This window comes from Hypanus sabinus, chromosome 7 (genome assembly GCF_030144855.1).
Source record: "Hypanus sabinus isolate sHypSab1 chromosome 7, sHypSab1.hap1, whole genome shotgun sequence".
Classification (NCBI taxonomy): domain Eukaryota; kingdom Metazoa; phylum Chordata; class Chondrichthyes; order Myliobatiformes; family Dasyatidae; genus Hypanus; species Hypanus sabinus.
Genome location: NC_082712.1, coordinates 9,976,822 through 9,992,030, shown reverse-complemented (window position 1 = coordinate 9,992,030; position 15,209 = coordinate 9,976,822).

The following is a 15,209-nucleotide window of genomic DNA, read 5'->3' as shown; positions in this document are numbered from 1 at the left end:
GAGTGCAGTCTAGGACCTAAAAGTACATCCTCAGAATAGAGTGACATCCCTTTGGAACAGAGATAGGGAAGAATTTCTTTAGCTCGTGGTGCTGAAATTCATTGTCACAGACGGGACCAAGTCATTCGGTGTTCTTAAAGTGGAGTTTGAGAGGTTCTCGATTATTCAGGCCGGTAAAAGAGGAGAAGACGGGAGAGGGTTAAAAAATCAGCCATGATGAAATGGCAATGCAGACTCGATGGGCCCAATGGCCTGATTCTGCTCTTAAAACTTATAGTTTTCTTACATGTAAATTATATGTTGAATACCATTGATCCTTGATGATTTGAATGCTTTGAGTATCACAATGCATTTTAAAAATGTAACAGCAAGCATGTAAGGAAAGAAGAAAACACAAGAGCTTATGTAGATTCTGAAACTCCAGAGTAACACACACGTAACGTTGGAGGAAATAAACAAGTCAAGCTGCGGTGAGGAGTAAAGAGTCGTCATTTTGGGCCGCGACCCTTCGTCAGGAGTCACAGAAACGACCATCCCTTACTAAATAGGCAGTTTAGGATATGGTTGAGGTCTTATATGAGGGCATCTATACACTGAGGAAAAAGATATGAAGAGTTGAGTGTGACAGATAATGACACTCTAGAGTACGGTAGACATACGAAGCAGGAGATGGTAGATATCTTGGACCAAATAATGATGGATCATTTTCAAATGCATGATGAAATGCATGCTAGACCTTCATACTGGAAGTAGGCCATTCATCCCAACCAGTACCTGTGGAACTGTTGTTCTGCCTAGGCCCACCAACCCGCACCCGGTCCATAGTCCATCGCATTCCTCCCATCCACATACTTATCCAAACTTTTCTTAAATGTCACAGACTGTACAGCGCAGACTGATCACGTCCATGCCAACACTGAGCTCCTCTACACATCCCATTTGCCCCCATTAGGTGCGTATCCTTCTATAGGCCTAGCTATTTAGGTGCCTCCCATTAATCGAACACACATCCACCATTTCCATTGGCAGCTCTTTCTACACTCGGACCACCCGCGGATGCAAATGTTTTCCCTCAGATCCCCAGCAAGTATTTTGCCTTTCACCCTTATCCTATGATCTCCAGTTCTAGTCTCATCCAAACATAGAGTCATACAGCACGAAAACTGGCCCTTAGGCCCAACTGCTCCATCTTGTTCTTAAGCATATCTGCCCTACTGCATAGACCACGGCGAGCAGATTGCCAGAGTTATCTGTCTTGGGCTCTTCTTTCAAATTATCTCCAAGTGTAGCTCATCTACTGCACCCTGCTTATCACGCGGATGAGGTAGTCAGAGCTTCTGTTGTCGTTTCTTTTTTTACAGAATAGAGTTGCTAGCCCCATGTCCAACCCTGCTACATTTCACAGCAGGGCTTGGGACCGACCATGGCGGACTTCCAACTGATCCACGCCGGCCAATACTCCCATCTGAACAAGTCTCAGACGCCTCCGTTTAAGCCACATGACTCCGAAAGTTTCCGATCCATGTACCTGTCCGAGGACTTTGTAATTACCGTAAATCTACCTTCCTCAGTTACCTCCACTAGCAGTTCATCCTCTGGTGAAAAAGTTGCGTATTTGCCTCATGTTAAACCAGAGTAAAGCGGTTTGGGAATAGTTTTGGTGTCATGGCGTCACGGATCTGTACAGTGCAGAAATCAGTCGCTGCACTCTCCACGTTCAGACAACCTTTTCCCTATCCACAAATCACATTTGCCTCCATTGGGTGCGTAACCTTCTACACCAAGTCTATTTCTATGCCTATCTCAATACGTTAAGCATACTCTGCATATTAACCGGTCCGTATAGGAATAGCATTCCCCCAAATGCCCTATAAAATCCATTTCATTCGCCGAATAATCTTATTTTCGATCCTCCTGTGTGCAATATTTGGTGGAAATGGGAAAGCATCCCACAAGCAGCAGAAACTCTATCAATAATTGGCAGGCAGAAACCATCAGTTTCCTCGCTATGTAATGGAGAGGAAAGACCAACACTGAGGAACGGAAAAACCAGACGAAATGTTATGGGTGCAGCTCTGTCCATCTAAGGAAATGCCCTCTCCATCACTGAGCACATCTACAGGGACACTGTCGCAGAAAATAGCATCCATTATCAAAAACCTCCCCCCTCCCCCAACCCTACCACCACCATCTAGGCCATGCTCTATTTTCACTGCTCCTTTCGGAAAGGAGCCGCAGGAACCTTAGGTCCCATACCACCAGTTATAGAACAGTTCTTACTCTTCAACCATCAGGCTCCTGAACCAGTATGGATGACCCCACCCACCAAAATACTGAACTGATTCCACAACCTCTAGACTCACTTTCAAAAGGGATACAACTCATGTTCTCAGTATTATCTGTCTATCTACTTATTCTCCTTGTGTTTGTTTTTGTATTTCCACAGTTGATCTTCTTTTACACATTAGTTTGTCAGTATTTGTGTGTAGTTTATACATTCATCCGTAAAATGAATCTCAGGGGCACATGTGGTGATATATACGTATTTTTATAATAAACTAGACAACGGGGCGACCGGTTGGGGCACCCTTTGAGAATCGAAATAGAGCTGCCCTGCCCTGCCCTTTTGCTCCGCTTGGAGTCGCTACTGAGGCTGGGAGTGCGCATGTGTCGTGGCGTCGCGTCCCGATTTCTATGATGGTGGATCGGCTCTCGGGTAAAAGCGGAGAGGATGATTTTCGCGAACGAGCAATTTTATACGAACATATGACCCTGAACTTTGCCTGCATTCTGTAAGTTAGTGCACTTTAAGTCGATTTAGCGAAAAGAAAGTGCCACTGTAATGCACTGTTTGCGCTACTTGGAGGTCATAAACAGTCAGACAGACAGAGCATGAGACTTTTAGTAGTCTATACATGTCCTACAGACTTTTAATGGGTTCTGAAAACAGACTCCATTCCACATTATCTCTCAGCCCCACCTCCCTGCTTCTCTCTCAGGGACAGTCCCTCCTGCAACCATTCCAGAGTCCCACCAATGGCCCCGCACGCCTCCCAGCTCCACTTCCCTATTTTCCATTTAAGGACAGTTTCTACGACACTCCGAACAGCCTGAGGCCAGTTAGAAGGTGTAGGTTTTCAATCGTCCGGGCCTACTCGACCAGTCAACGCTATCATGGTTGACCATCCACTACAGGATCTTTAGCCCTCAATTCCTTTGGTATTAAGAAATTATGAACTCAGCAGTCCAAGCAGCATCCATCGGAAGTATTAAATAGTCGACGGCTCATGCCAAGGACCTTTGTCAGGGCCTCAGTCCAAACTGTTGCTTATTTGTTCCTCTTCATAGATGCTACCTGACCTGCTGAGTTCCTCCAGCGTTTCATTTGTGTTATTTTTGATTTCCAGTATCTGCGTAATCCGTGTTTACGATCTGGCATCAGGAAATTGTCTTCTTTGTAAATATGTTTAGCGACTTGGCCTCCTCTGCAATCTGTGCTAGAGACAACTCTGCACGTTCTCTACTCGGGGGCAGAACATATTCTGCTCAAATCGGTGTGATACAATGTGACCATGTTCACGTGGTGTGGCGACATGTTCTGAAGTTCACAGTTAGTGTATGCAGGTCAGTATGAAGAATGGATCAGCTATTGTCACCGCAGCCTATTACCAACAGGACCCTGCAAAGGGAAGCCTAGAGTTCATCACCCACACTGCACTGTTCTGACCTTCTCGCCAGCTGCACTTTACTTCCTCATCCTGAAATGCTGATGTCTGTTTTTTGAAGTTTGTTGCAGAATTTGAGGAATTGTTAAACCACAACACTGACGCCTATGATTCAAAGGAAGCAGGAGACCGAAATGAGATCAAACTTACATTTAGAACTGAAAGGAACAACAGCAAAGCGTGCTCCAATGTACTCACCACATTCTGTGTTAAAAATCTACCCTCCCTGATTTTTTAAACTGCAGGCTCCCACCCCATGCACACATAAACCTTAAAACTATAGATTGGAGAATCTGAAGCAGTGGATATTGTGAACAGTTTGGGCTCCTTATCTAAGAAAAGATGTGCTGCCATTGGAGAAGCTATAGAGGAGGATCACGAAAATGGTTCCAGAAATGAATGGTTAACCTTTGAGGAGTCTGGGCCTGTTCTTCCTGGAGTTTTTAAACAAGTGAAGGTGGGGGGACCTTGCTTAAACAAAACAACTATTGAAAGACCTTGATAGAGAAGACGTCAAAAGGACCTTTTATATTATATAGGCGGAGGGGGAGGGAAGTCTTTGACCAGAGGGTGCAGCCTCAGAATACAGAACGTCTCTTCAGTACAGAGGTGATGAGGATTTTTTTCAGCCAGAGGGTTGTGGATCTGTGGAATTCACTGCCACAGATGGCTGAGTAAGCCCAGTCATTGGGTTTATTAAAGTGAAGATTGATAGGTTCTTATCAGTAAAGGTGGAGGCAAAGGGATCTTGGGGTCCGAGTCCATAGGACACTCGAAGTAGCTGTCCAGAATGAATCTGTGGTTAAAAAGGCATACGGTGCATTGGCCTTTATCAATCGTGGGATTGAGTTTAAGAGCCAAGAGGCATTGTTGATATAGGACCCTGGTCAGACCCCACTTGGAGTACTGTGCACAGTTCTGGTCGCCTCGCTACAAGAAGAATGTGGAAGGCAAAGAAAGCGTGCAGAGAAGATTTACAAGGATGTTGCCTGGATTGGGGAGCATACCTTGTGAGAATAGATTGATTGAACCTAGCCTTTTCTCCTTGGAGCGGCGTAGGATAAGAGGTGACCTGATAGAGGTGTATAAGATGTTGCGAGGCATTGATCTTGTGAATAGTCAGAGGCTTTTTCCCCAGGGATGAAATGGCTACACGAGAGGGCACAGTTTTAAGGCACAGCACACTCGATGGGCACAATGGCTTATTACTGTCCCAAATCTTAAGGTCTTCCACATGACTTGTAAAATTCACATTTTCACATTGGAAAAAAGTCTGTATATCCACCCCTATCTCTGCCTCCTATAATTTTAAAATATTTGGGAGCAATGGGCATCATTCAGATGGGCGGTTATCTTCGGATGATTTAATCTCAACTTTAATCCAGCCCACCCAGGAATGCCAATAATTTTGCTAATTATACAAAAGTAATTGCAACACACAAAGAACCATACTGGCAATGACCCTGTCTGTAGACTGTATTTCTTTTTTTTAAGTCACAATTAATTCCAAATATTAAATGATTTACTACATGGCACTGAAACAAACCTCATCAACTCTTTAGTTATTGAACTCTATTTGCAGTTTCGCAAACTCTTAAACTCCTTATATCTGTTCAGACACTCCCCGCACAGGGTTTAACGTGGCGAGTTCCTCTCCAAGTGACAAGCTTCAGCTCTTCTTCTAGAACTCAGTTATTACATAGAAATATAGAAAACCTACGGCATTTCGGCCCACTTCGGCCTGAAACGACGACAGCGCTTCTCCCTACAGATGCTGCCTGGCCTGCTGTGTTCCACCAGCATTTTGTGTGTTGTTGTTTGAATTTCCAGCAGCTGCAGATTTCCTCGTGTTTGCACCTCACACTCACCTGGGTTGAACTCAACCTGCCACTTCTCAGCCCAGTTTTAGATCTTATCGATGACCCGCTGTAACCTCTGACAGCCCTCCACACTATCCACAACACCTGCAACCTTTGTGTCATCAGCAAACTTACTAACCTATCCCTCCACTTCCTCATCCAGGTCATTTATTAAAATCACGAAGAGTAGGAGTCCCAGAACAGATCTTTGAGGCACACCACTGGTCACCGACCTCCATGCAGAATATGACCCGCCTACAACAACTCTTTGCCCTCTGTGGGCAAGTCAATTCTGGATCTACAAAGCAAGGTCCCCTTGGACCCCATGCCTCCTTGCCTTTTCAATAAGCCTTGCATGGGGTACCTTATCAAATGCTTTGCTGAAATCCACACACACTACATCTACTGCTCCAGCTTCATCAATGTGTTTAGTCACATCCTCAAAAAATTCAGTCAGGCTCGTAAAGCACAACCTGCCCTTGACAAAGCCATGCTGACTATTACTAATCATATTATGCCTCTCCAAATGTTCATGAATCCTGCCTCTCAGAATCTTTTCCATCAACTTACCAACCACTGAAGTAAGATATAATATAAAAGATATAGCCCAGGGTCTATAATTTCCTAGGCTAGCTCTACTCCCATTCTTGAATAAGAGAACAACATCTGCAGCCCTCCAATCCTCCGGAACCTCTCCTGCCCCAATTGATGTTGCAAAGATCATCACCAGAGGCTCAGCAAACTCCTCCCTTGCCTCCCACAGTAGCCCACGGTACATCTCATCTGGTCCAAGAGACCAATCTGGTCAAGTTTCCAACTTGATGCTTTTCAAAACTTCCAGCACATCCTCTTTCTTAATGTCTATATGTTACAAGGACATGGCTGGGGGACGAACCCAAGTGCAGGACACAGGTGCGGAGACAGAGTCGGGAGGCGTTAGCACCGTAGCGAGCGTGGAATAGGTATCCAGGAGAGTCTTTACGCGGAGACCAGGTTCACGTGCAGAATTCAGAAAACGATGTAGAACTTACAACTGACAGTCCTAAAGAACCATGAAACGAGGTTACTCATACAAAAGTCAACCAACAAACTGGCAGCTCCTTGTTGTGATTCCAGGTTTTTCTCCTGCATTTACTCATGGAAAGCAGGTGTTTGCAATTAGTGGAACTGGGAATGATTGGAAATTAGACGAGGGGATTGAGGCCCAATTTCTGAGGTAATAGCAAGTTAGGGAATTGCCAGATGGGACCATGACAGTTCTTCCCCCCCCCCCCCCCCACCACCCCTCAACTGGAGTCTCCAGACGATCCTCCAGGCTTGTCTGGATGGTCCCGATGAAAGTCCTAGAAGAGGGAAGGGTCCAGGATGAAGGAGCAGGGAACCCAGAACGCTCTTGTGGACCGTACCCCTCCCAGTCTACTAAATATTGGAAACCCCTGCCCCGACGGTGCACATCCGGCAGTCGTTGGACGGTGTATGCCGGATGGCTGTCGATAATACGGGCAGGTGGGGGAAGTGTCAGTCGGGGGACACAAGGGGCTGATGGACACTGGCTTTTATTGGGAAACATGAAAGGTAGGATGGATGCGCATAGATCTTGGCTCTTTACATTGGACTGCTGTGGGATTGATGACACTTTCGACCTTGAAAGGTCCCAGGAAGCGAGGGGCGAGTTTCCTAGGCTCGTTTTTGAGCGGGATGTACTTGAATGAAAGCCAGACCATCTGCCCAGGTCGGTACTCAGGCGACGGAGTCCGGTGTCGGTCAGCAGTATTCTTACTGCGATTTGCTGATCTGAGTAGGGCCGTGCCTGTCTCCTCCCAAACCTTAAGGCACCGATCGATATGGTCCAGAACAGACCGCACCGCAATCTCCTCTTCTTGCACGGGGAACAACAGGGGTTGGTACCACTCGAAGGGAGACGTTCAAATGGCAGAACCTATCAGAGAGTTATGGGCGTACTCAACCCAGGGGAGGAGGTCACTCCACTTAGAAAGTTGTTTGCCGTTACACAACGTAGAGTCGCCTGCAAGTCCTGGTTGACCCGTTCCTTTTTCCCGTTCGTCTGGGAGTGGAAGCCTGATGACAAGCTGACCGATGCACCTAAGGTTTGACAGGAGGCCTTCCATACCTGCGAAGTGAAATGGAGACCTCGATCGGAGACGGTGTCGGCGGAGATTCCGTGGAGGTGGAAGACGTGGCGGACGGGAAGTTCTGCTGCTTCTTGAGCAGAAGGGAGTGTAGGGAGGGCTACAAATTGCACCGTCTTGGAGAACCGGTCTACCACTATGAGGGCAGCGGTGTTTCCGCGGGAAGGGGGCAGACCGGTGACGAGGTCTAGGGCAATGTGTGACCAGGAACGACCAGGGACAGGTAGAGGATGAAGTAATCCCGCAGGTGGCCGATGAGAGGCTTTTCCATGGGCACAGACGGAACATGCCGAGACAGAGAAACGGGTATCCGCCTTTATGGAAGGCCACCAAAAGTGTATTTTCAGGAGAGCCAGGCTCCGATCACTCCCGGGGTGGCAGGCGAACTGAGATGCGTGCCCCCACTGTAGAACCTGAGATCCGACAGAATCGGGCACATACAGGCGATTGCTGGGTCCATTGGGTCCATTGCTGGGTAGTCCCTTTGGGCTTCCTTTACTTCGAACTCGATCTCCCAAGTGCGGATTGCTACCACGCAGGATGCGGGAGGATAGTGTCTGGGCTGGAGGTGTCCTCCTTGGAGTCGTATTGGCGGAAGAGCGCGTCCGGTTTCCCGTTCTTGGACCCCGGGCGGTATGTCAGGGAAAACTTGAATCGTCCAAAAAATAATGCCCTACGGGCCTGGCGGGAGTTTAAACACTTGGCGGTCTGAATATAACCCAGGTTCTTATGATCAGTCCACACAAACGGTTGTTCCGCCTCCTCTAGCCAGTGCCTCCATTCTTCCAATGCTGGTTTAACCGCCAGTAGTTCCCGATTCCGCTCGGCTGGGGACAGTCAGCGAGAAAAGGCGGCACAGGGGTGAAGCTTTTCGGCCGAACTTGATCATTGGGACAGGACTGCTCCTATCCCAGAGTCAGAGGCGTCCACCTCAACAATGAATTGTCGGGAAGGGTCCGGATAGATCAGGATGGGAGCGGTGGTGAAATGCCTTTTCAGGCCGGTGAACGCCGAGTCAGCTTCGGAGTCCCAACAAAAAGGTGTAGTGGGCGCGGTAAGCCGGGTAAGGGGGGCCGCCGTAGTCCCTGATAAATCGGCGGTAGAAGTTCGCAAACCCCAGGAACCGCTGAAGTTGCTTGCGCGTCGTGGGCCTAGGCCATTCTTCAACCGCCCGGATCTTCTCCAGGTCTGTTCTCACCTGCCCGCTCTCAATAATATAGCCTAGGAAGCTGACCGAAGGAATGTGGAACTCGCATTTTCCGCTCCACTGTCTCTGGTGGACTAGACGGACATGATGAATGTGTTCCTGGGGGCTGTTAGAAAATATTAAGATATCGTCGAGTTAAACGAATGCGAAACGAATAATAAAGTCCCGCAGCACATCATTGATCAGGGCTTGAAAAACGGCAGGAACACTGATAAGGCGAAACGGCATAACCAAGTATTCGAAGTGGCCCAGAGGTTTATTAAAGGCCGTCTTTCTCTCGCCCCCTCCCTCATCCTGACTAGATGGCATGCGTTACGAAGGTCCAACTTCGAGAAGATGGTGGCTCCGTGAAGTGGTTCAAATGGCGAATTAATGAGGGGTAGTGGGTACCTACTTTTAACAGTTATATTGTTTAGGCCTTGGTAATCAATGTAAGGACGAAGCGACCCATGCTTCTTTTCTACAAAGAAGAAACCGGCGCCTACCGGGGAGGATGAAGGACTAATAATGCCTGCCAATGTATTTCTCCATGGCCCCCTTCTCCGGTTGGGATAGGTCATAAAGACGACTGGTGGGTAGCGAGGCCCCGGGGAGAAGGTTGATGGCACAATCATACGGGCGGTGCGGAGACAGGAAAAGAGCCCCTTGTTTGCTGAATCTGAATTCCTGTCCCAGGTCATGGTTCTCTGTGGGATCTCTGGACAAGTCGAAGGATTCCAAGACAGGTGGGTTGCGGTAGTGTCGATGGGGCCAACCGCAGACAGTTGGCGTGGCAAAACGGTCTCCAGCTTGCTACCCTCCCGGTAGACCAGTGGATCTGTGGATTGTGGTGGTTCAGCCATGGGTATCCTGGAACTACAGGGGCTTGAGGCGAATGGATGAGATTGAATGGTACCTCCTCCCGATGGTTTCCGGATAGAATCAATGTCAGGGACGCCGTACAGTGGGTCACCCGAACCAGCAGTTTTCCGTCCAGTGCCCGGGCCTCCAGAGGGGTATTTAACGGCTCCCGAGGCATTCAGCCCTGGGAGGCTATGTCTTCGTCCAGTGGATTGCCCTCGGCACCGGAATGCACCAAGGCGGATAGGGACAGGGTCTGTTGTTGATGATTCAAAATAGCCGGGATCTGCATCCTGGTCTGAGAGGTTGAAGGGAGCATCGTCCGGCTCACCAGGACTCTTCTTTTTACTGCTGAGCCCTCCATTTTGACCGCAGAGAGCAGGTATCCTGGAAATGTCCCAACTGATCCCAGTAGAAACAATGCCCAGCTCTCCACCTCCGAAGTCGGTCGGCAGGGCAGAGACGGTTCCGTCCCAGCTGCATCGATTTCTCCCCCAGGGTGGTGGGGACGGTAGGAGCAGGAGCTATACTTGGAGCGGCTGGGGAAGGGAGGCTGGCTGAAAATGGTAAGGTGGTCCGTGGGCTGACCCGAGAAGCGGGGCGACTGGCCTTTTCTCTCAGATGCTCTTGAAGTCGATTATCTATCCTGGTGGCTAGCGAGATTAGATCCCTCGCTGCCAGTTCATCTTTAATCTTATCTGAGAAGCCTCGTCGGAACACCTTCCGTAGGTCCTTGTCGTTCCACCCTGTGTCGGCCGGCAAACCCTGACAAAGAGTCAGCAAGCGATTAGCGACCTCCTTACCGCAAATGGATTGTTCGAAGACCTTTCTCATTTCAGAGATGAAAGGGGGGAGGAGGAACAAACCTCTGGTCGGTTATCCCATATCGCGGTGGCCCATGGCAAGGCATCCCCTCGTAACAGCCCCATGATCTCCGCGATTTTTGATCTATCCGAGGTGTACGTACGTGACTGGAGCTCAAAGACCAAGGAGCATTGTAATAAGAAGGTCCGGCACCTCCCTAAGTCCCCAGTGTAAGGTTCCGGCTCGAGTACGTACGATTCTCGAGGGAATTTTGTTGCCAATCCCAGGGGAGTAGCCATCCCGGGATGTGCGGTTTGGGCAGCCAGGGTTCTTGGAGGGGATGGAGTAAGGGAAGCGGATACCCGGTCCACCTGCTCATTGACCTTCCTCACATTCCTGGACAGTGTATGAAGTTTTTCCTTGACCTCTCTGAGCAGTTGGTCGTGGGCGCCCAGTAGGTCGCCCTGGCTGGCGAGCGCCTGTTGCACGGGGTCCGTGTCCGCTGGGTTCATTGTTGGCCAGTTCGTTCTGTTGCAAGGACGAGGCTGGTGACGAATCCAAAAGCAGGACAGGCGCAGAGACAGGGTGGGGAGACATTAGCACCGTAGCGAGCGTGGAATAGGTATCCAGGCTTTACGCGGAGACCAGGTTCACGTACAGAATCTAGGAAATGATGCAGAACTTAGAACTGACAGTCCTAAAGAAGCATGAAACGAGGTTACTCATACAAGAGTCAACCAACGAACTGGCAGCTCCTTGTTGTGATTCCAGGGTTTTTATCCTGCAGTTACTCATGGAAAGCAGGTGTGTGTAGTTAGTGGAAATGGGAATGGTTGGAAATTAGGTGAGGGGATTGAGGCCCAATTACTGAGGTAATAGCAAAATGGGAAATTGCCAGAAAGGACCATGACACAAGCTTTTCAATCCACTGTAAGTCATCCCGACAATCACCAAGATCCTTTTCCGCTACAAAACTGCTGCTCGCTTCATTCTCTGTAAACTCTAGAGACAGTTGTGCAATAAATTCCCGAGAGATCAGTTTCTCCTCATCTTCTCCAGGAGGTCAAGAGCAGTTTCTGGGATACTCAAACCACTCCGTCTGGCACCAACTATAATTCCACAGCCAACGTCATTTAGATCACATTTCTTCCCCGTTCTAACGTTTGATCTCAACAACTGAACCTCTTGACCACGTCTACATGTGATTATACTTTTCCGTACCCCGTAACTGGATTAACAGACCAACACAAATGGACTGATACGTTGGAGTCTGGAGGTACTGAAATTAAGGTGTTTATTAGCAAACGAAGCAATACAGTATCAAAAATGCCAATATACATATAAAACAGGTTAGCAATGATAAATGCAGAAGTGCAGGAATAATAATCAAACCCAAGCTCTACAAAAGTCTAAGGGTAAATGAATTGTCATAAGAGAATATAGAGTTCAGTTCAGTTCGTGTTGAAGTAGTTGTTGTTGTGTTGCAATGTTGGAGAGAGAGAGAGAGAGAGACAGAGAGAGAGAGAGAGAGAGAGAGAGAGAGAGAGAGAGAGAGAGAGAGAGAGAGAGAGACAGACAGACAGACAGAGACAGAGAGAGAGAGAGAGAGATGAGCAGCTGCAGCAGGCAAACCTTCCATCGTCTTCTTGTTCCGTTGTACAGTTTGGGTCATCGGTTATGACCCTTCCGTTCCAAGCTAGACCATTCTTCAGTGATGGACACGTCACCCAGGCAAGGGCGAACACACACAAGTCCCCATTGGTCTGCCTTCATCCACCGTGCTCCAGACCGATTCTCCTGAACCGATCCTCCAGGCCCCCACCTTCCTGTGGGTGCACAACACTCTTTCAGTGTCCACTGGAGTGTCTGAGGGTGTCTCCCCAGATCCGTCTTTTATCCCCACTAATGGGGTATCAGCTATCCATCAACTCAATATGTCCATGTCCATCAAACTGGGCCACTCTTGCTGTCCCCTCAGGAATGTTAAAGAGCAAAGAAGTGTCCTTGTAGCGAAAGGTAAATAATGAGTGAAGAAGCCATAATACATAAATCATTCGTCTCTCTCTCTCTCTTATCTGTAGCAGATGACTCTCCCTCCGTTCTTTATCTGTTTCTCTCACTAGCAGCATAGTTCCCGGGGAGGGGGGATGGTCAGCTCTGGACCCCATTTCCATCTGGTTTGTTCAGCACACATAACACCCCCACCCTTCAAAGGATTTTCACCAGGTGAAAATTAACTAGTAAGGCACACTACAGAGTCTAATATAATACAGAAGTGGTCATTAACTACCTGAGTAACACAGATATACTTTCAAATTAACACCTGGATAAAAAATCAGCATTTACATTGTCAGTTCCCTTCACATGTTATATTTTAATATCAAATTCTTGTAACAACAGACTCCAACTTAACAACCGCCTATTTTTATTCCTCTTGTTAGTCAAAAAACACCAATGGGTTGTGATCGGTATAAACTATCAATGGTTTCTGTGCTGGACAAATATAAATGTCAAAATATTGTAATAATGTGGTCCATTACAGAAGTGTGTGCAAATACTAATCTCTATTTTACTTTTAAGCTTAATCAATCTGCTATGATATTGTCTTTATCTTTCACAAGCTTCATCTGAAAAAAAGTCAAATTCCCGCAAAACCAGATCCTGTTATTCAAAGCGGCATTTGGTCAACCCTTGCCTCTTTTCCACTTAACTCTCATGTGGTTAGCTGGCTCACCAGCCCAGATTAGGCCTTCACAGTTACTAGCATATCACCAATATTTTCCAAACGAGGCCCATTTGCTGAACTTCCACACCACTCATTAATTTAAGCAGGTCATTAATTTTATCTGCAGGATCTTTAATTCTATTAGTTTCCAGTTTAACACCTGCAGGTGATCCCTCTTGGTCAAAACAACACTTCAAGTTCTGCCTCTCCAAATCACATACTTGAACAACATCAATTTGTTTATCCTTAAATTTCAAAACAAACTGTAATTGATTCGCAGGCACCTTGTTACCAGACCACTGACCCTTCAGTATGGTCACTACTTCTAAAATCAATCCAGACTTTAAATTTTCCTTATTCAAAAGTCTAGGAACAAAACTTTTCCCTTTTCCTTCAATAATATTCACATCACCAGCTTTCATCTCATCATTAACTTTTAGAACACCTTCTAACACAAGTAATGGAGAATTCCCACTTTCCACTAGTGCCAAGGTTAACCATTTCTTTACTGAACCAGGTCCAGCTGACCCAAAAGGATTGTATTCCCTTTCAAGTAAGTCAGACCCCTCCGACTTTTCCTGAGCTTCAACACTAGGTTCAGTACTCTGTGCATCCACAGTTACGTCCTCAACCTGCACACAGGCCAACGGGACATCTCCCTCTTCTAGGCTTTCAATGCCAGTCCCCCTTTCAAATTCCAAGTTCCTCTGATCCTCCCAGTTACTGTCTGGGCAACTCCCATCTGGAGTAAACTCAACCTTGCGGGTTAAGACAACCTCGTCTGCTAACCCAGCAGACTCCCTTAAGGTAGCGGCATCCTTTACCTCTCGGAATGCCCTCACGTCATTGGGAACACACTTAAATTCTTCAACTGCAACCAGCTCTTTCAAGCTACATAAATCACCAGTGTCCAACCCTGGACCTTCCAGCTGCCACATCTGTTTCTCATGAGGCTCTGTGCCTCCATAAATTCCTTCCTCACTCCAAAATGTTCATCTAGGGGTATTTTATGGGCAAGGCTCAAAATCTCGTTCCGTGACAACCGTAAATTTGCTTTGTCTCTCTTACTTTCTTTGCTCCACTGTTCTCCGCTTTCCCATCGTCTAACCTCTCCAGGTACAGGGCTGGTAAAAACGTCTCGGCTAAATCAACGCCGGGCTCATTTAAACTGGTTCCTGTCTCAGCTGCCTGTCTGGACATGCTGCGAGTTACTGCGCAGGCGGGATAAATCTTGGAATCTATGGGCGGGTCCCCAACACTTCCAGGCTTGCTCGTCAGCTTCACTGCTGAATACACATCCCCACCTGCAAGGTCATTACCGAGTTGGACGTCCATATCGTCCATCGGTAGTTCCGACCGCACCTCTACTTCGACTGGTCCAGATACCAGGTCACATTTCAGAAATATCTTGTGCAAAGGTACGGCCTCAGTCCCCTTTCCGATACCTTTTATCACATTTACCTCCCCAGTCTCGGTCTCAGCACCGAATTATAACACCTTCCTTCGGATCAATGACTGACCAGCCCCAGTATCTCTTCAGATCCGCACTGGAACTGGGGTTTCTCCCTCCTTCACGGATACCATCCCTTCCGAAATAAACTTCTCGCGCCCCTCATGGGCCCTATCTAACCTCTCCCTCCTCATCAGTCTGTTGACCGGCTCAATGCAACCAGTCGGGCTTGTCGTCTTTCCTTTTACTGTCTCCTTCTTCGGAGCCAAGCACTGAGATGCTATGTGCCCAGCTTTCCCACAATTATAACACGTAAAGCTAGGAAACTTCCTTTCAGCCTACTTTTCCTCCTCCTTACCCTTTCCACTAGTTCCCAGCTTATTCTCTGACTTAGCCGGTGGGCTTTCTCTACCATTCCTACTACCCCTCTGGTAGCTCTTATTTGGGAA